Source organism: Schistocerca serialis, unplaced genomic scaffold (assembly GCF_023864345.2).
Source record: "Schistocerca serialis cubense isolate TAMUIC-IGC-003099 unplaced genomic scaffold, iqSchSeri2.2 HiC_scaffold_1351, whole genome shotgun sequence".
Taxonomy (NCBI): Eukaryota; Metazoa; Arthropoda; class Insecta; order Orthoptera; family Acrididae; genus Schistocerca; species Schistocerca serialis.
The window spans coordinates 854,370-874,129 of record NW_026047571.1 but is presented as its reverse complement, the minus strand read 5'-3'; positions in this window follow the sequence as shown (position 1 = coordinate 874,129).

Sequence of the window (19,760 nt, the reverse complement as noted above, 5' to 3'; positions counted from 1 at the left end):
TCGCACCACTCTGTATGAAGTAGAAGCTTCTAAGTTGTTGCAGTCACCAAGAAAGAGGCACAGAAATTCAAGTTTTAGTTTTTGAAAATTCAGTTTTTGGCTGCTTTTGCTGCCTTGTAGTTGACCTAGGACCTTAAGATTTAGCATGAACCGAACTCTGGCAGCCACATTACACGAGAAAAAGCGAGAAGTGGTAATTCGTAGTAAAAACCGCAGAAAACATGACGTTTTCTATATTGTTTTCGTATCGACGTAACTGAAAATCTTCACATTGGACGCATTACTCTCAGAAACGTTTACATTTATCGTCTGGCAACTAATGCAGCGTGATGACGTTTGCGGTCGCACCACTCTGTACGAAGTAGAAGCTTCTAAGTTGTTGCAGTCACCAAGAAAGAAGCACAGAAATTCAAGTTTTAGTTTCTGAAAATTCAGTTTTTGGCTGCTTTTGCTGCCTTGTAGTTGACCTAGGACCTTAAGATTTTGCATGAACCGAACCCTGGCAGCCACATTACACGAGAAAAAGCGAGAAGTGGTAATTCGTAGTAAAAACCGCAGAAAACATAACGTTTTCTACATTGTTTTCGTATCGACGTAACTGAAAATCTTCACATTGGACGCATTACTCTCAGAAACGTTTACATTTATCGTCTGGCAACTAATACAGCGTGATGACGTTTGCGGTCGCACCACTGTGTATGAAGTAGAAGCTTCTAAGTTGTTGCAGTCACAAAGAAAGAGGCACAGAAATTCAAGTTTTAGTTTTTGAAAATTCAGTTTTTGGCTTGTTTTGCTGCCTTGTAGTTGACCTAGGACCTTAAGATTTTGCATGAACCGAACTCTGGCAGCCACGTTAGACGAGAAAAAGCGAGAAGTGGTAATTCGTAGTAAAAACCGCAGAAAACATAACGTTTTCTACATTGTTTTCGTATCGACGTAACTGAAAATCTTCACATTGGACGCATTACTCTCACAAACGTTTACATTTATCGTCTGGCAACTAATGAAGCGTGATGACGTTTGCGGTCGCACCACTCTGTACGAAGTAGAAGCTTCTAAGTTGTTGCAGTCACCAAGAAAGAGGCAAAGAAATTCAAGTTTTAGTTTTTGATACTTCAGTTTCTGGCTGCTTTTGCTGCCTTGTAGTTGACCTAGGACCTTAAGATTTAGCATGAACCGAACTCTGGCAGCCACATTACACGAGAAAAAGCGAGAAGTGGTAATTCGTAGTAAAAACCGCAGAAAACATAACGTTTTCTACATTGTTTTCGTATCGACGTAACTGAAAATCTTCACATTGGACGCATTACTCTCAGAAACGTTTACATTTATCGTCTGGCAACTAATGCACCGTGATGACGTTTGCGGTCGCACCACTCTGTACGAAGTAGAAGCTTCTAAGTTGTTGCAGTCACCAAGAAAGAGGCACAGAAATTCAAGTTTTAGTTTTTGAAAATTCAGTTTTTGGCTGCTTTTGCTGCCTTGTAGTTGCCCTAGGACCTTAAGATTTTGCATGAACCGAACTCTGGAAGCCACATTACACGAGAAAAAGCGAGAAGTGGTAATTCGTAGTAAAAACCGCAGATAACATAACGTTTTCAACATTTGTTTTCGAAATGACGTAACTGAAGATCTTCACATTGGACGCATTACTCTCAGAAACGTTTACATTTATCGTCTGGCAACTAATGCAGCGTGATGACGTTTGCGGTCGCACCACTCCGTATGAAGTAGAAGCTTCTAAGTTGTTGCAGTCACCAAGAAAGAGGCACAGAAATTCAAGTTTTAGTTTTTGAAAATTCAGTTTTTGGCTGCTTTTGCTGCCTTGTAGTTGACTTAGGACCTTAAGATTTTGCATGATCCGAACTCTGGCAGCCACATTACACGAGAAATAGCGAGAACTGGTAATTCGTGGTAAAAACCGCATAAAACATAACGTTTTCTACATTGTTTTCGTATCGACGTAACTGAAAATCTTCACATTGGACGCATTACTCACAGAAACGTTTACATTTATCGTCTGGCAACTAATGCAGCGTGATGACGTTTGCGGTCGCACCACTCTGTACGAAGTAGAAGCTCCTAAGTTGTTGCAGTCACCTAGAAAGAGGCACAGAAATTCAAGTTTTAGTTTTTGAAAATTCAGTTTTTGGCTGCTTTTGCTGCCTTGTAGTTGACCTACGACCTTAAGATTTTGCATGAACCGAACTCTGGCAGCCACATTACACGAGAAAAAGCGAAAAGTGGTAATTCGTAGTAAAAACCGCAGAAAACATAACGTTTTCTACATTGTTTTCGTATCTACGTAACTGAAAATCTTCACATTAGACGCATTACTCTCAGAAACGTTTACATTTATCATCTGGCAACTAATGCAGCGTGATGACGTTTGCGGTCGCACCACTCTGTACGAAGTAGAAGCTTCTAAGTTGTTGCAGTCACCAAGAAAGAGGCACAGAAATTCAAGTTTTAGTTTTTGAAAATTCAGTTTTTGGCTGCTTTTGCTGCCTTGTAGTTGACCTAGGACCATAAGATTTAGCATGAACCGAACTCTGGCAGCCACATTACACGAGAAAAAGCGAGAAGTGGTAATTCGTAGTAAAAACCGCAGAAAACATGACGTTTTCTACATTGTTTTCGTATCGACGTAACTGAAAATCTTCACATTGGACGCATTCCTCTCAGAAACGTTTACATTTATCGTCTGGCAACTAATGCAGCGTGATGACGTTTGCGGTCGCACCACTCTGTACGAAGTAGAAGCTTCTAAGTTGTTGCAGTCACCAAGAAAGAGGCACAGAAATTCAAGTTTTAGTTTTTGAAAATTCAGTTTTTGGCTGCTTTTGCTGCCTTGTAGACCTAGGACCTTAAGATTTTGCATGAACCGAACTCTGGCAGCCACATTACACGAGAAAAAGCGAGAAGTGGTAATTCGTAGTAAAAACCGCAGAAAACATAACGTTTTCTACATTGTTTTCGTATCGACGTAACTGAAAATCTTCACATTGGACGCATTACTCTCAGAAACGTTTACATTTATGGTCTGGCAACTAATACAGCGTGATGACGTTTGCGGTCGCACCACTGTGTATGAAGTAGAAGCTTCTAAGTTGTTGCAGTCACCAAGAAAGAGGCACAGAATTTCAAGTTTTAGTTTTTGAAAATTCAGTTTTTGGCTTCTTTTGCTGCCTTGTAGTTGACCTAGGACCTTAAGATTTTGCATGAACCGAACTCTGGCAGCCACATTACACGAGAAAAAGCGAGAAGTGGTAATTCGTAGTAAAAACCGCAGAAAACATAACGTTTTCTACATTGTTTTCGTATCGACGTAACTAAAAATCTTCACATTGGACGCATTACTCTCAGAAACGTTTACATTTATCGTCTGGCAACTAATGCAGCGTGATGACGTTTGCGGTCGCACCACTCTGTACGAAGTAGAAGCTTCTAAGTTGTTGCAGTCACCAAGAAAGAGGCACAGAAATTCAAGTTTTAGTTTTTGAAAATTCAGTTTTTGGCTGCTTTTGCTGCCTTGTAGTTGACCTAGGACCTTAAGATTTTGCATGAACCGAACTCTGGCAGCCACATTACACGAGAAAAAGCGAGAAGTGGTAATTCGTAGTAAAAACCGCAGAAAACATAACGTTTTCTACATTGTTTTCGTATCGACGTAACTGAAAATCTTCACATTGGACGCATTACTCTTAGAAACGTTTACATTTATCGTCTGGCAACTAATACAGCGTGATGACGTTTGCGGTCGCACCACTGTGTATGAAGTAGAAGCTTCTAAGTTGTTGCAGTCACCAAGAAAGAGGCACAGAATTTCAAGTTTTAGTTTTTGAAAATTCAGTTTTTGGCTGCTTTTGCTGCCTTGTAGTTGACCTAGGACCTTAAGATTTTGCATGAACCGAACTCTGGCAGCCACATTACACGAGAAAAAGCGAGAAGTGGTAATTCGTAGTAAAAACCGCAGAAAACATAACGTTTTCAACATTTGTTTTCGAATTGACGTAACTGAAAATCTTCACATTGGACGCATTACTCTCAGAAACGTTTACATTTATCGTCTGGCAACTAATGCAGCGTGATGACGTTTGCGGTCGCACCACTCTGTACGAAGTAGAAGCTTCTAAGTTGTTGCAGTCACCAAGAAAGAGGCACAGAAATTCAAGTTTTAGTTTTTGAAAATTCAGTTTTTGGCTGCTTTTGCTGCCTTGTAGTTGACCTAGGACCTTACGATTTTGCATGAACCGAACTCTGGCAGCCACATTACACGAGAAAAAGCGAGAAGTGGTAATTCGTAGTAAAAACCGCAGAAAACATAACGTTTTCAACATTTGTTTTCGAAATGACGTAACTGAAAATCTTCACATTGGACGCATTACTCCCAGAAACGTTTACATTTATCGTCTGGCAACTAATGCAGCGTGATGACGTTTGCGGTCGCACCACTCTGTACGAAGTAGAAGCTTCTAAGTTGTTGCAGTCACCAAGAAAGAGGCACAGAAATTCAAGTTTTAGTTTTTGAAAATTCAGTTTTTGGCTGCTTTTGCTGCCTTGTAGTTGACCTAGGACCTTACGATTTTGCATGATCCGAACTCTGGCAGCCACATTACACGAGAAAAAGCGAGAAGTGGTAATTCGTAGTAAAAACCGCAGAAAACATAACGCTTTCTACATTGTTTTCGTATCGACGTAACTGAAAATCTTCACATTGGACGCATTTCTCTCAGAAAGGTTTACACTTATCGTCTGGCAACTAATGCAGCGTGATGACGTTTGCGGTCGCACCACTCTGTACGAAGTAGAAGCTTCTAAGTTGTTGCAGTCACCAAGAAAGAGGCACAGAAATTCAAGATTTAGTTTTTGAAAATTCAGTTTTTGGATGCTTTTGCTGCCTTGTAGTTGACCTAGGACCTTAAGATATTGCATGAACCGAACTCTGGCAGCCACATTACACGAGAAAAAGCGAGAAGTGGTAATTCGTAGTAAAAACCGCAGAAAACATAACGTTTTCAACATTTGTTTTCGAAATGACGTAACTGAAAATCTTCACATTGGACGCATTACTCTCAGAAACGTTTACATTTATCGTCTGGCAACTAATGCAGCGTGATGACGTTTGCGGTCGCACCACTCTGTACGAAGTAGAAGCTTCTAAGTTGTTGCAGTCACCAAGAAAGAGGCACAGAAATTCAAGTTTTAGTTTTTGAAAATTCAGTTTTTGGCTGCTTTTGCTGCCTTGTAGTTGACCTAGGACCTTACGATTTTGCATAATCCGAACTCTGGCAGCCACATTACACGAGAAAAAGCCAGAACTGGTAATTCGTAGTAAAAACCGCAGAAAACATAACGTTTTCAACATTTGTTTTCGTATCGACGTAACTGAAAATCTTCACATTGGACGCATTACTCTCAGAAACGTTTACATTTATCATCTGGCAACTAATGCAGCGTGATGACGTTTGCGGTCGCACCACTCTGTACGAAGTAGAAGCTTCTAAGTTGTTGCAGTCACCAAGAAAGAGGCACACGAAATTCAAGTTTTAGTTTTTGAAAATTCAGTTTTTGGCTGCTTTTGCTGCCTTGTAGTTGACCTAGGACCTTAAGATTTTGCATGAACCGAACTCTGGCACCCTCATTACCCGAGAAAAAGCGAGAAGTGGTAATACGTAGTAAAAACCGCAGAAAACATAACGTTTTCAACATTTGTTTTCGAAATGACGTAACTGAAAATCTTCACATTGGACGCATTACTCTAAGAAACGTTTACATTTATCGTCTGGCAACTAATGCAGCGTGATGACGTTTGCGGTCGCACCACTCTGTACGAAGTAGAAGCTTCTAAGTTGTTGCAGTCACCACGAAAGAGGCACAGAAATTCATGTTTTAGTTTTTGAAAATTCAGTTTTTGGCTGCTTTTACTGCCTTGTAGTTGACCTAGGACCTTAAGATTTAGCATGAACCGAACTCTGGCAGCCACATTACACGAGAAAAAGCGAGAAGTGGTAATTCGCAGTAAAAACCGCAGAAAACATAACGTTTTCTACATTGTTTTCGTATCGACGTAACTGAAAATCTACACATTGGACGCATTACTCTCAGAAACGTTTACATTTATCGTCTGGCAACTAATGCAGCGTGATGACGTTTGCGGTCGCACCACTCTGTACGAAGTAGAAGCTTCTAAGTTGTTGCAGTCACCAAGAAAGAGGCACAGAAATTCAAGTTTTAGTTTTTGAAAATTCAGTTTTTGGCTGCTTTTGCTGCCTTGTAGTTGACCTAGGACCTTAAGATTTTGCATGAACCGAACTAAGGCAGCCACATTACACGAGAAAAAGCGAGAAGTGGTAATTCGTAGTAAAAACCGCAGAAAACATAACGTTTTCAACATTTGTTTTCGAAATGACGTAACTGAAAATCTTCACATTGGACGCATTACTCTCAGAAACGTTTACATTTATCGTCTGGCAACTAATGCAGCGTGATGACGTTTGCGGTCGCACCACTCTGTACGAAGTAGAAGCTTCTAAGTTGTTGCAGTCACCAAGAAAGAGGCACAGAAATTCAAGTTTTAGTTTTTGAAAATTCAGTTTTTGGCTGCTTTTGCTGCCTTGTAGTTGACCTAGGACCTTAAGATTTTGCATGAACCGAACTCTGGCAGCCACATTACACGAGAAAAAGCGAGAAGTAGTAATTCTTAGTAAAAACCGCAGAAAACATAACGTTTTCTACATTGTTTTCGTATCGACGTAACTGAAAATCTTCACATTGGACGCATTACTCTCAGAAACGTTTACATTTATCGTCTGGCAACTAATGCAGCGTTATGACGTTTGCGGTCGCACCACTCTGTACGAAGTAGAAGCTTCTAAGGTGTTGCAGTCACCAAGAAAGAGGCACAGAAATTCAAGTTTTAGTTTTTGAAAATTCAGTTTTTGGCTGCTTTTGCTGCCTTGTAGTTGACCTAGGACCTTAAGATTTTGCATGAACCGAACTCTGGCAGCCACATTACACGAGAAAAAGCGAGAAGTGGTAATTCGTAGTAAAAACCGCAGAAATCATAACGTTTTCAACATTTGTTTTCGAAATGACGTAACTGAAAATCTTCACATTGGACGCATTACTCTAAGAAACGTTTACTTTTATCGTCTGGCAACTAATGCAGCGTGATGACGTTTGCGGTCGCACCACTCTGTACGAAGTAGAAGCTTCTAAGTTGTTGCAGTCACCAAGAAAGAGGCACAGAAATTCAAGATTTAGTTTTTGAAAATTCAGTTTTTGGCTGCTTTTGCTGCCTTGTAGTTGACCTAGGACCTTAAGATATTGCATGAACCGAACTCTGGCAGCCACATTACACGAGAAAAAGCGAGAAGTGGTAATTCGTAGTAAAAACCGCAGAAAACATAACGTTTTCAACATTTGTTTTCGAAATGACGTAACTGAAAATCTTCACATTGGACGCATTACTCTCAGAAACGTTATATTTATCGTCTGGCAACTAATGCAGCGTGATGACGTTTGCGGTCGCACCACTCTGTACGAAGTAGAAGCTTCTAAGTAGTTGCAGTCACCAAGAAAGAGGCACAGAAATTCAAGTTTTAGTTTTTGAAAATTCAGTTTTTGGCTGCTTTTGCTGCCTTGTAGTTGACCTAGGACCTTAAGATTTTGCATGAGCCAAACTCTGGCAGCCACATTACACGAGAAAAAGCGAGAAGTGGTAATTCGTAGTAAAAACCGCAGAAAACATAACGTTTTCTACATTGTTATTGTATCGACGTAACTGAAAATCTTCACATTGGACGCATTACTCTCAGAAACGTTTACATTTATCGTCTGGAAACTAATGCAGCGTGATGACGTTTGCGGTCGCACCACTCTGTACGAAGTAGAAGCTTCTAAGTTGTTGCAGTCACCAAGCAAGAGGCACAGAAATTCAAGTTTTAGTTTTTGAAAATTCAGTTTTTGGCTGCTTTTGCTGCCTTGTAGTTGACCTAGGACCTTAAGATTTTGCATGAACCGAACTCTGGCAGCCACATTACACGAGAAAAAGCGAGAAGTGGTAATTCGTAGTAAAAACCGCAGAAAACATAACGTTTTCTACATTATTTTCGTATCGACGTAACTGAAAATCTTCACATTGGACGCATTACTCTCAGAAACGTTTACATTTATCGTCTGGAAACTAATGCAGCGTGATGACGTTTGCGGTCGCACCACTCTGTACGAAGTAGAAGCTTCTAAGTTGTTGCAGTCACCAAGAAAGAGGCACAGAAATTCAAGTTTTAGTTTTTGAAAATTCAGTTTTTGGCTGCTTTTGCTGCCTTGTAGTTGACCTAGGACCTTAAGATTTTGCATGAACCGAACTCTGGCAGCCACATTACACGAGAAAAAGCGAGAAGTGGTTATTCGTAGTAAAAACCGCAGAAAACATAACGTTTTCAACATTTGTTTTCGAAATGACGTAACTGAAAATCTTCACGTTGGACGCATTACTCTCAGAAACGTTTACATTTATCGTCTAGCAACTAATGCAGCGTGATGACGTTTGCGGTCGCACCACTCTGTATGAAGTAGAAGCTTCTAAGTTGTTGTAGTCACCAAGAAATAGGCACAGAAATTCAAGTTTTAGTTTTTGAAAATTCAGTTTTTGGCTGCTTTTGCTGCCTTGTAGTTGACCTAGGACCTTAAGATTTTGCATGAACCGAACTCTGGCAGCCACATTACACGAGAAAAAGCGAGAAGTGGTAATTCGTAGTAAAAACCGCAGAAAACATAACGTTTTCAACATTTGTTTTCGAAATGACGTAACTGAAAACCTTCACATTGGACGCATTACTCTAAGAAACGTTTACATTTATCGTCTGGCAACTAATGCAGCGTGATGACGTTTGCGGTCGCACCACTCTGTACGAAGTAGAAGCTTCTAAGTTGTTGCAGTCACCAAGAAAGGGGCACAGAAATTCAAGTTTTAGTTTTTGAAAATTCAGTTTTTGGCTGCTTTTGCTGCCTTGTAGTTGACCTAGGACCTTAAGATTTTGCATGAACCGAACTCTGGCAGCCACATTACACGAGAAAAAGCGAGAAGTGGTAATTCGTAGTAAAAACCGCAGAAAACATAACGTTTTCTACATTGTTTTCGTATCGACGTAACTGAAAATCTTCACATTGGACGCATTACTCTCAGAAACGTTTACATTTATCGTCTGGCAACTAATGCAGCGTGATGACGTTTGCGGTCGCACCACTCTGTACGAAGTAGAAGCTTCTAAGTTGTTGCAGTCACCAAGAAAGAGGCACAGAAATTCAAGTTTTAGTTTTTGAAAATTCAGTTTTTGGCTGCTTTTGCTGCCTTGTAGTTGACCTAGGACCTTAAGATTTTGCATCAACCGAACTCTAGCAGCTACATTACACGAGAAAAAGCGAGAAGTGGTAATTCGTAGTAAAAACTTCAGAAAACATAACGTTTTCTACATTAGTTTTCGTATCGACGTAACTGAAAATCTACACATTGGACGCATTACTCTCAGAAACGTTTACATTTATCGTCTGGCAACTAATGCATCGTGATGACGTTTGCGGTCGCACCACTCTGTATGAAGTAGAAGCTTCTAAGTTGTTGCAGTCACCAAGAAAGAGGCACAGAAATTCAAGTTTTAGTTTTTGAAAATTCAGTTTTTGGCTGCTTTTGCTGCCTTGTAGTTGACCTAGGACCTTAAGATTTTGCATGAACCGAACTCTGGCGGCCACATTACACGAGAAAAAGCGAGAAGTGGTAATTCGTAGTAAAAACCGCAGAAAACATAACGTTTTCAACATTTGTTTTCGAAATGACGTAACTGAAAATCTTCACATTGGACGCATTACTCTCAGAAACGTTTACATTTATCGTCTGGCAACTAATGCAGCGTGATGACGTTTGCGGTCACACCACTCTGTATGAAGTAGAAGCTTCTAAGTTGTTGCAGTCACCAAGAAAGAGGCACAGAAATTCAAGTTTTAGTTTTTGAAAATTCAGTTTTTGGCTGCTTTTGCTGCCTTGTAGTTGACCTACGACCTTAAGATTTTGCATGATCCGAACTCTGGCAGCCACATTACACGAGAAAAAGCGAGAAGTGGTAATTCGTAGTAAAAACCGCAGAAAACATAACGTTTTCAACATTTGTTTTCGAAATGACGTAACTGAAAATCTTCGCATTGGACGCATTACTCTAAGAAACGTTTACATTTATCGTCTGGCAACTAATGCAGCGTGATGACGTTTGCGGTCGCACCACTCTGTACGAAGTAGAAGCTTCTAAGTTGTTGCAGTCACCAAGAAAGAGGCACAGAAATTCAAGTTTTAGTTTTTGAAAATTCGGTTTTTGGCTGCTTTTGCTGCCTTGTAGTTGACCTAGGACCTTAAGATTTTGCATGAACCGAACTCTGGAAGCCACATTACACGAGAAAAAGTGAGAAGTGGTAATTCGTAGTAAAAACCGCAGAAAACATAACGTTTTCTACATTGTTTTCGTATCGACGTAACTGAAAATCTTCACATTGGACGCATTACTCTCAGAAACGTTTACATTTATCGTCTGGCAACTAATGCAGCGTGATGACGTTTGCGGTCGCACCACTCTGTACGAAGTAGAAGCTTCTAAGTTGTTGCAGTCACCAAGAAAGAGGCACACGAAATTCAATTTTTAGTTTTTGAAAATTCAGTTTTTGGCTGCTTTTGCTGCCTTGTAGTTGACCTAGGACCTTAAGATTTTGCATGAACCGAACTCTGGCAGCCACATTACACGAGAAAAAGCGAGAAGTGGTAATTCGTAGTAAAAACCGCAGAAAACATAACGTTTTCAACATTTGTTTTCGAAATGACGTAACTGAAAATCTTCACATTGGACGCATCACTCTCAGAAACGTTTACATTTATCGTCTGGCAACTAATGCAGCGTGATGACGTTTGCGGTCGCACCACTCTGTACGAAGTAGAAGCTTCTAAGTTGTTGCAGTCACCAAGAAAGAGGCACAGAAATTCAAGTTTTAGTTTTTGAAAATTCAGTTTTTGGCTGCTTTTGCTGCCTTGTAGTTGACCTAGGACCTTAAGATTTAGCATGAACCGAACTCTGGCAGCCACATTACACGAGAAAAAGCGAGAAGTGGTAATTCGTAGTAAAAACCGCGGAAAACATAACGTTTTTAACATTTGTTTTCGTATCGACGTAACTGAAAATCTTCACATTGGACGCATTCCTCTCAGAAACGTTTACATTTATCGTCTGGCAACTAATGCAGCGTGATGACGTTTGCGGTCGCACCACTCTGTACGAAGTAGAAGCTTCTAAGTTGTTGCAGTCACCAAGAAAGAGGCACAGAAATTCAAGTTTTAGTTTTTGAAAATTCAGTTTTTGGCTGCTTTTGCTGCCTTGTAGTTGACCTAGGACCTTAAGATTTTGCATGAAACGAACTCTGGCAGCCACATTACACGAGAAAAAGCGAGAAGTGGTAATTCGTAGTAAAAACTGCAGAAAACATAATGTTTTCAACATTTGTTTTCGAAATGACGTAACTGAAAATCTTCACATTGGACGCATTACTCTCAGAAACGTTTACATTTATCGTCTGGCAACTAATGCAGCGTGATGACGTTTGCGGTCGCACCACTCTGTACGAAGTAGAAGCTTCTAAGTTGTTGCAGTCACCAAGAAAGAGGCACAGAAATTCAAGTTTTAGTTTTTCGAAAATTCAGTTTTTGGCTGCTTTTGCTGCCTTGTAGTTGACCTAGGACCTTAAGATTTTGCATGAACCGAACTCTGGCAGCCACATTACACGAGAAAAAGCGAGAAGTGGTAATTCGTAGTAAAAACCGCAGAAAACATAACGTTTTCAACATTTGTTTTCGAAATGACGTAACTGAAAATCTTCACATTGGACGCATTACTCTCAGAAACGTTTACATTTATCGTCTGGCAACTAATGCAGCGTGATGACGTTTGCGGTCGCACCACTCTGTACGAAGTAGAAGCTTCTAAGTGGTTGCAGTCACCAAGAAAGAGGCACAGAAATTCAAGTTTTAGTTTTTGAAAATTCAGTTTTTGGCTGCTTTTGCTGCCTTGTAGTTGACCTAGGACCTTAAGATTTTGCATGAACCGAACTCTGGCAGCCACATTACACGAGAAAAAGCGAGAAGTGGTAATTCGTAGTAAAAACCGCAGAAAACATAACGTTTTCTACATTGTTTTCGTATCGACGTAACTGAAAATCTTCACATTGGACGCATTACTCTCAGAAACGTTTACATTTATCGTCTGGCAACTAATGCAGCGTGATGACGTTTGCGGTCGCACCACTCTGTACGAAGTAGAAGCTTCTAAGTTGTTGCAGTCACCAAGAAAGAGGCACAGAAATTCAAGTTTTAGTTTTTGAAAATTCAGATTTTGGCTGCTTTTGCTGCCTTGTAGTTGACCTACGACCTTAAGATTTTGCATGAAACGAACTCTGGCAGCCACATTACACGAGAAAAAGCGAGAAGTGGTAATTCGTAGTAAAAACTGCAGAAAACATAACGTTTTCAACATTTGTTTTCGAAATGACGTAACTGAAAATCTTCACATTGGACGCATTACTCTGAGAAACGTTTACATTTATCGTCTGGCAACTAATGCAGCGTGATGACGTTTGCGGTCGCACCACTCTGTACGAAGTAGAAGCTTCTAAGTTGTTGCAGTCACCAAGAAAGAGGCACAGAAATTCAAGTTTTAGTTTTTGAAAATTCAGTTTTTGGCTGCTTTTGCTGCCTTGTAGTTGACCTAGGACCTTAAGATTTTGCATGAACCGAACTCTGGGAGCCACTTTACACGGGAAAAAGCGAGAAGTGGTAATTCGCAGTAAAAACCGCTGAAAACATAACGTTTTCAACATTTGTTTTCGTATCGACGTAACTGAAAATCTTCACATTGGACGCATCACTCTCAGAAACGTTTACATTTATCGTCTGGCAACTAATGCAGCGTGATGACGTTTGCGGTCGCACCACTCTGTACGAAGTAGAAGCTTCTAAGTTGTTGCAGTCACCAAGAAAGAGGCACAGAAATTCAAGTTTTAGTTTTTGAAAATTCAGTTTTTGGCTGCTTTTGCTGCCTTGTAGTTGACCTAGGACCTTAAGATTTTGCATGAACCGAACTCTGGCAGCCACATTACACGAGAAAAAGCGAGAAGTGGTAATTCGTAGTAAAAACCGCAGAAAACATAACGTTTTCAACATTTGTTTTCGAAATGACGTAACTGAAAATCTTCACATTGGACGCATTACTCTCAGAAACGTTTACATTTATCGTCTGGCAACTAATGCAGCGTGATGACGTTTGCGCTCGCACCACCCTGTACGAAGTAGAAGCTTCTAAGTTGTTGCAGTCACCAAGAAAGATTCACAGAAATTCAAGTTTTAGTTTTTGAAAATTCAGTTTTTGGCTGCTTTTGCTGCCTTGTAGTTGACCTAGGACCTTAAGATTTAGCATGAACCGAACTCTGGCAGCCACATTACACGAGAAAAAGCGAGAAGTGGTAATTCGTAGTAAAAACCGCAGAAAACATAACGTTTTCTACATTGTTTTCGTATCGACGTAACTGAAAATCTTCACATTGGACGCATTACTCTCAGAAACGTTTACATTTATCGTCTGGCAACTAATGCAGCGTGATGACGTTTGCGGTCGCACCACTCTGTATGAAGTAGAAGCTTCTAAGTTGTTGCAGTCACCAAGAAAGAGGCACAGAAATTCAAGTTTTAGTTTTTGAAAATTCAGTTTTTGGGTGCTTTTGCTGCCTTGTAGTTGACCTAGGACCTTAAGATTTTGCAGGAACCGAACTCTGGCGGCCACATTACACGAGAAAAAGCGAGAAGTGGTAATTCGTAGTAAAAACCGCAGAAAACATAACGTTTTCAACATTTGTTTTCGAAATGACGTAACTGAAAATCTTCACATTGGACGCATTACTCTCAGAAACGTTTACATTTATCGTCTGGCAACTAATGCAGCGTGATGACGTTTGCGCTCGCACCACTCTGTACGAAGTAGAAGCTTCTAAGTTGTTGCAGTCACCAAGAAAGAGGCACAGAAATTCAAGTTTTACTTTTTGAAAATTCAGTTTTTGGCTGCTTTTGCTGCCTTGTAGTTGACCTAGGACCTTAAGATTTTGCATGAACCGAACTCTGGCAGCCACATTACACGAGAAAAAGCGAGAAGTGGTAATTCGTAGTAAAAACCGCAGAAAACATAACGTTTTCTACATTGTTTTCGTATCGACGTAACTGAAAATCTTCACATTGGACGCATTACTCTCAGAAACGTTTACATTTATCGTCTGGCAACTAATGCAGCGTGATGAGGTTTGCTGTCGCACCACTCTGTACGAAGTAGAAGCTTCTAAGTTGTTGCAGTCACCAAGAAAGAGGCACAGAAATTCAAGTTTTAGTTTTTGAAAATTCAGTTTTTGGCTGCCGTTGCTGCCTTGTAGTTGACCTAGGACCTTAAGATTTTGCATGAACCGAACTCTGGCAGCCACATTACACGAGAAAAAGCTAGAAGTGGTAATTCGTAGTAAAAACCGCAGAAAACATAACGTTTTCAACATTTGTTTTCGAAATGACGTAACTGAAAATCTTCACATTGGACGCATTACTCTCAGAAACGTTTACATTTATCGTCTGGCAACTAATGCAGCGTGATGACGTTTGCGGTCACACCACTCTGTATAAAGTAGAAGCTTCTAAGTTGTTGCAGTCACCAAGAAAGAGGCACAGAAATTCAAGTTTTAGTTTTTGAAAATTCAGTTTTGGGCTGCTTTTGCTGCCTTGTAGTTGACCTACGACCTTAAGATTTTGCATGATCCGAACTCTGGCAGCCACATTACACGAGAAAAAGCGAGAAGTGGTAATTCGTAGTAAATACCGCAGAAAACATAACGTTTTCAACATTTGTTTTCGAAATGACGTAACTGAAAATCTTCGCATTGGACGCATTACTCTAAGAAACGTTTACATTTATCGTCTGGCAACTAATGCAGCGTGATGACGTTTGCGGTCGCACCACTCTGTACGAAGTAGAAGCTTCTAAGTTGTTGCAGTCACCAAGAAAGAGGCACAGAAATTCAAGTTTTAGTTTTTGAAAATTCGGTTTTTGGCTGCTTTTGCTGCCTTGTAGTTGACCTAGGACCTTAAGATTTTGCATGAACCGAACTCTGGAAGCCACATTACACGAGAAAAAGCGAGAAGTGGTAATTCGTAGTAAAAACCGCAGAAAACATAACGTTTTCTACATTGTTTTCGTATCGACGTAACTGAAAATCTTCACATTGGACGCATTACTCTCAGAAACGTTTACATTTATCGTCTGGCAACTAATGCAGCGTGATGACGTTTGCGGTCGCACCACTCTGTACGAAGTAGAAGCTTCTAAGTTGTTGCAGTCACCAAGAAAGAGGCACACGAAATTCTATTTTTAGTTTTTGAAAATTCAGTTTTTGGCTGCTTTTGCTGCCTTGTAGTTGACCTAGGACCTTAAGATTTTGCATGAACCGAACTCTGGCAGCCACATTACACGAGAAAAAGCGAGAAGTGGTAATTCGTAGTAAAAACCGCAGAAAACATAACGTTTTCAACATTTGTTTTCGAAATGACGTAACTGAAAATCTTCACATTGGACGCATTACTCTCAGAAACGTTTACTTTTATCGTCTGGCAACTAATGCAGCGTGATGACGTTTGCGGTCGCACCACTCTGTACGAAGTAGAAGCTTCTAAGTTGTTGCAGTCACCAAGAAAGAGGCACACGAAATTCAATTTTTAGTTTTTGAAAATTCAGTTTTTGGCTGCTTTTGCTGCCTTGTAGTTGACCTAGGACCTTAAGATTTTGCATGAACCGAACTCTGGCAGCCACATTACACGAGAAAAAGCGAGAAGTGGTAATTCGTAGTAAAAACCGCAGAAAACATAACGTTTTCTACATTGTTTTCGTATCGACGTAACTGAAAATCTTCACATTGGACGCATTACTCTCAGAAACGTTTACATTTATCGTCTGGCAACTAATGCAGCGTGATGAGGTTTGCGGTCGCACCACTCTGTATGAAGTAGAAGCTTCTAAGTTGTTGCAGTCACCAAGAAAGAGGCACAGAAATTCAAGTTTTAGTTTTTGAAAATTCAGTTTTTGGCTGCTTTTGCTGCCTTGTAGTTGACCTAGGACCTTAAGATTTTGCATGAAACGAACTCTGGCAGCCACATTACACGAGAAAAAGCGATAAGTGGTAATTCGTAGTAAAAACTGCAGAAAACATAACGTTTTCAACATTTGTTTTCGAAATGACGTAACTGAAAATCTTCACATTGGACGCATTACTCTCAGAAACGTTTACTTTTATCGTCTGGCAACTAATGCAGCGTGATGACGTTTGCGGTCGCACCACTCTGTACGAAGTAGAAGCTTCTAAGTTGTTGCAGTCACCAAGAAAGAGGCACAGAAATTCAAGTTTTAGTTTTTGAAAATTCAGTTTTTGGCTGCTTTTGCTGCCTTGTAGTTGACCTAGGACCTTAAGATTTTGCATGAACCGAACTCTGGCAGCCACTTTACACGGGAAAAAGCGAGAAGTGGTAATTCGCAGTAAAAACCGCTGAAAACATAACGTTTTCAACATTTGTTTTCGTATCGACGTAACTGAAAGTCTTCACATTGGACGCATTACTCTCAGAAACGTTTACATTTATCGTCTGGCAACTAATGCAGCGTGATGACGTTTGCGGTCGCACCACTCTGTACGAAGTAGAAGCTTCTAAGTTGTTGCAGTCACCAAGAAAGAGGCACAGAAATTCAAGTTTTAGTTTTTGAAAATTCAGTTTTTGGCTGCTTTTGCTGCCTTGTAGTTGACCTAGGACCATAAGATTTTGCATGAACCGAACTCTGGCAGCCACATTACACGAGAAAAAGCGAGAAGTGATAATTCGTAGTAAAAACCGCAGAAAACATAACGTTTTCAACATTTGTTTTCGAAATGACGTAACTGAAAATCTTCACATTGGACGCATTACTCTCAGAAACGTTTACATTTATCGTCTGGCAACTAATGCAGCGTGATGACGTTTGCGGTCGCACCACTCTGTACGAAGTAGAAGCTTCTAAGTGGTTGCAGTCACCAAGAAAGAGGCACAGAAATTCAAGTTTTAGTTTTTGAAAATTCAGTTTTTGGCTGCTTTTGCTGCCTTGTAGTTGACCTAGGACCTTAAGATTTTGCATGAACCGAACTCTGGCAGCCACATTACACGAGAAAAAGCGAGAAGTGGTAATTCGTAGTAAAAACCGCAGAAAACATAACGTTTTCTACATTGTTTTCGTATCGACGTAACTGAAAATCTTCACATTGGACGCATTACTCTCAGAAACGTTTACATTTATCGTCTGGCAACTAATGCAGCGTGATGACGTTTGCGGTCGCACCACTCTGTACGAAGTAGAAGCTTCTAAGTTGTTGCAGTCACCAAGAAAGAGGCACAGAAATTCAAGTTTTAGTTTTTGAAAATTCAGTTTTTGGCTGCTTTTGCTGCCTTGTAGTTGACCTACGACCTTAAGATTTTGCATGAAACGAACTCTGGCAGCCACATTACACGAGAAAAAGCGAGAAGTGGTAATTCGTAGTAAAAACTGCAGAAAACATAACGTTTTCAACATTTGTTTTCGAAATGACGTAACTGAAAATCTTCACATTGGACGCATTACTCTCAGAAACGTTTACATTTATCGTCTGGCAACTAATGCAGCGTGATGACGTTTGCGGTCGCACCACTCTGTACGAAGTAGAAGCTTCTAAGTTGTTGCAGTCACCAAGAAAGAGGCACAGAAATTCAAGTTTTAGTTTTTGAAAATTCAGTTTTTGGCTGCTTTTGCTGCCTTGTAGTTGACCTAGGACCTTAAGATTTTGCATGAACCGAACTCTGGCAACCACTTTACACGGGAAAAAGCGAGAAGTGGTAATTCGCAGTAAAAACCGCTGAAAACATAACGTTTTCAACATTTGTTTTCGTATCGACGTAACTGAAAATCTTCACATTGGACGCATTACTCTCAGAAACGTTTACATTTATCGTCTGGCAACTAATGCAGCGTGATGACGTTTGCGGTCGCACCACTCTGTACGAAGTAGAAGCTTCTAAGTTGTTGCAGTCACCAAGAAAGAGGCACACGAAATTCAATTTTTAGTTTTTGAAAATTCAGTTTTTGGCTGCTTTTGCTGCCTTGTAGTTGACCTAGGACCTTAAGATTTTGCATGAACCGAACTCTGGCAGCCACATTACACGAGAAAAAGCGAGAAGTGGTAATTCGTAGTAAAAACCGCAGAAAACATAACGTTTTCAACATTTGTTTTCGAAATGACGTAACTGAAAATCTTCACATTGGACGCATCACTCTCAGAAACGTTTACATTTATCGTCTGGCAACTAATGCAGCGTGATGACGTTTGCGGTCGCACCACTCTGTACGAAGTAGAAGCTTCTAAGTTGTTGCAGTCACCAAGAAAGAGGCACACGAAATTCAATTTTTAGTTTTTGAAAATTCAGTTTTTGGCTGCTTTTGCTGCCTTGTAGTTGACCTAGGACCTTAAGATTTTGCATGAACCGAACTCTGGCAGCCACATTACACGAGAAAAAGCGAGAAGTGGTAATTCGTAGTAAAAACCGCAGAAAACATAACGTTTTCAACATTTGTTTTCGAAATGACGTAACTGAAAATCTTCACATTGGACGCATCACTCTCAGAAACGTTTACATTTATCGTCTGGCAACTAATGCAGCGTGATGACGTTTGCGGTCGCACCACTCTGTACGAAGTAGAAGCTTCTAAGTTGTTGCAGTCACCAAGAAAGAGGCACAGAAATTCAAGTTTTAGTTTTTGAAAATTCAGTTTTTGGCTGCTTTTGCTGCCTTGTAGTTGACCTAGGACCTTAAGATTTAGCATGAACCGAACTCTGGCAGCCACATTACACGAGAAAAAGCGAGAAGTGGTAATTCGTAGTAAAAATCGCGGAAAACATAACGTTTTTAACATTTGTTTTCGTATCGACGTAACTGAAAATCTTCACATTGTACGCATTCCTCTCAGAAACGTTTACATTTATCGTCTGGCAACAAATGCAGCGTGATGACGTTTGCGGTCGCACCACTCTGTACGAAGTAGAAGCTTCTAAGTTGTTGCAGTCACCAAGAAAGAGGCACAGAAATTCAAGTTTTAGTTTTTGAAAATTCAGTTTTTGGCTGCTTTTGCTGCCTTGTAGTTGACCTAGGACCTTAAGATTTTGCATGAAACGAACTCTGGCAGCCACATTACACGAGAAAAAGCGAGAAGTGGTAATTCGTAGTAAAAACTGCAGAAAACATAACGTTTTCAACATTTGTTTTCGAAATGACGTAACTGAAAATCTTCACATTGGACGCATTACTCTCAGAAACGTTTACATTTATCGTCTGGCAACTAATGCAGCGTGATGACGTTTGCGGTCGCACCACTCTGTACGAAGTAGAAGCTTCTAAGTTGTTGCAGTCACCAAGAAAGAGGCACAGAAATTCAAGTTTTAGTTTTTGAAAATTCAGTTTTTGGCTGCTTTTGCTGCCTTGTAGTTGACCTAGGACCTTAAGATTTTGCATGAACCGAACTCTGGCAGCCACATTACACGAGAAAAAGCGAGAACTGATAATTCGTAGTAAAAACCGCAGAAAACATAACGTT